The sequence below is a fragment of the Hippichthys cyanospilos genome, chromosome 8 (genome assembly GCF_059441005.1).
Source record: "Hippichthys cyanospilos isolate Australia breed blue-spotted pipefish chromosome 8, RoL_Hcya_1.0, whole genome shotgun sequence".
In the NCBI taxonomy this organism is placed as follows: domain Eukaryota; kingdom Metazoa; phylum Chordata; class Actinopteri; order Syngnathiformes; family Syngnathidae; genus Hippichthys; species Hippichthys cyanospilos.
In genome coordinates this window covers 21,179,748-21,182,247 of record NC_142376.1, presented here as the reverse complement: position 1 = coordinate 21,182,247, position 2,500 = coordinate 21,179,748, and the positions used below count along the sequence as shown (strand labels likewise).

Here is a 2,500-nt window from a genome sequence, read left to right as displayed (position 1 = left end):
CAGTGTACCTTTGGGTATAGCGCACGCTAGGCGCACACTGTAAGCAAAGCCGAAGGGCAACTGTAAACACAGAGCACTTCTGCAAAAGGGCAAGTGTAAAACAGAAAAAAAGGGCTTTAGCTTGACCAAAGGGCATACTGACCCAAAGCGTCAAACTACAAGATGAGGAGATATGCTACCTAGGCAAGGATAACATAGCCTCCCTAAGCTGCTGCCGCTCTAACAGGAATCTAGTGCGTGTTATCAGCAAGATCTACCGTAATGGGACATTTACTAGAATGAGTAATGCACATTCAAGAACATGCTACTGTTAATATTGTAGCAATTTGGTTCTTCTCAATTGCTACTTCTCGCATGCATATTGGCATATCCAAATAATGTATAATTGCTTCTTTGAAACCCTACACACTGTAACCGTGTGCATAGACATCTCAACCAAAGCTCTTTATTGCCGCCTGCTGCTGAGTTAAAGGACAGCACACACGCGTTTCCATGCAATACAGTGCCGGCTTCCTATTTGGAAGGATATGCCAGCATTTTGTCATCATAAAATCTTTAACTGTACACAAAATTTAAAGGAATACTGTAGCTTTGCAAATCTGTTATTGCGTGCATAAGCACGAGCCGTTGAGTCACATCAATCACCATATCGATGCCAAACACAACACATCCTCCTGCTAAAGCTGCAAAAAGTAGAGTGAAAAACACTTACTCTGCACCTATAAAGACAAAAACACTGAATATTTATTGTTGGCACATTATTTTGAGATGGTCTCTGAGAATGCTATAATATGCTGGGATATTTTTAAGGCCATGATATAATGGATTGAACATTTATTTTTATTACTAGAAACTGTTTTATTTTAGGAGTTGGAGGTTTTATATTCCAGCCATCATTATACATTATGCAAATGTGACTTAGACGTTACTTTCACCTAAAGCTATGACTCAAGTCATAAGTAAGAAGCAAATGTCAAAATATCTATCGGTAGCCAGTTGCAAAAAGCTAACATGCTACATAACTTGCTTTGAAAACTGAGTTAATAATTTGGCTGCCTGAAATAAGGTCAAGTGAGATACGTCTAATGGCTGGCTTACATAAGATCCATCCATCCACCCACCCACCCATCCACCTACCCATCCACCCATCCGACACAAATACCAAATCAATCAATATGCCGAGCAGAATAACACATTTGCCAACATCTGCTTGACCTTTGGGAAATCATCAACAATTTTGACTGTTTTCTAACATGAATTACTTTGGCAACAAAATCATAACTATGTTTTGTTAATTTTGTGAAATGTCAGTTTGAAAAAAAAATCTCTTTACAACAAGATTAGAACATACAGTGTGTATAATATATATATATATATATATATATATATATATATATATATATATATATATATATTACACACAGTCGGCCCCCGGTTTACGAACACCCTCTTTTACGAAGATTTCGACTTACGAGCGTGGACCGCGGAGTTTTTTTGTCCCCCACTTACGCACAAACCTACCGTCTTACGAATAAAACGACATGCCGGCCATTGTATTCACACTTATTTTTGCTTTGCTATGTCAACTAATTCAGAAGTTGACGCTCATCACAGCAACGTTGAACGCTATTGCTCTTACAATGTCACAGTCACTGTCCCAGTCACGGTGTCAGTCACGGAGTCAGTCACGGAGTCAGTCACGGAGACGACGGGGCGACGTGACTTGAGCTGAGTGGAGATGGAGGTGAGCGGAGACCAACCCGCAGAATTTATTTATTTTCTTAAACAAGAACTTTTCTCAAACTAAAACTATCACCGGCAATTTCCTTCTCTTAAATCCATAATAGAAGAAGCCTCTCCATTTTGTTGTCGAGCGAGGTCCGCCACCCGGCAAGGAAAGTTTTGCCCTTAGAAGATTGCCGAACGGTTCCGTCCATACTCACGAGCAAGGTTAACTATGCACGCGCCTCCTTCGTATTTTTTTATTATCTCCTGCTTGGTTTCTATTGTCATCATCCTCTTACTTCTTCCTTTACCGCCACTAGCAATTTTAGAAGCCATGCCTAACAGATAAAGTTTGCAAAGTCTTCACAACATTCCTTCTTTCCGTTTTTGACTGATTTTCTCTCCTTCCTTCCGTCCCGACCAGTTGTGCCATCAAGCTAGATGAAGGCGTTCGACAAATAGCATCTCCGTGACTGACACCGTGAATTAAACAGTGACTGTGACATTGTAAGAGCAATAGCATATCAGCGTTACCGTAACATGCGTGAGCAGATGATTTCAGTGATGTAGCAAAGCGAAATCAATTGTACGTACACATTGACTGGAAATGCAATGCGTGGTGAAATCATAGTTAAAACCATCACGGATTTACACACATATTAAAAATTTAGTACCATAATCTACTATACAGACAAATTAATTAAAATGGATATATAAAGAATAATTGACATTTTCCTCTGGGGCGACGTGACTTGAGCTGAGTGGAGACGGAGTA

The 2,500-nt window shown here is 39.8% G+C and overlaps 1 protein-coding gene across 1 annotated transcript in view; it reads left to right on the top strand.

Moving 5' to 3' along the window:
• Positions 1-2,500, top strand: part of dlg5a (discs, large homolog 5a (Drosophila)) — a 54,544-nt gene that overhangs the window by 1,744 nt on the left and 50,300 nt on the right. The window lies entirely within an intron of this gene.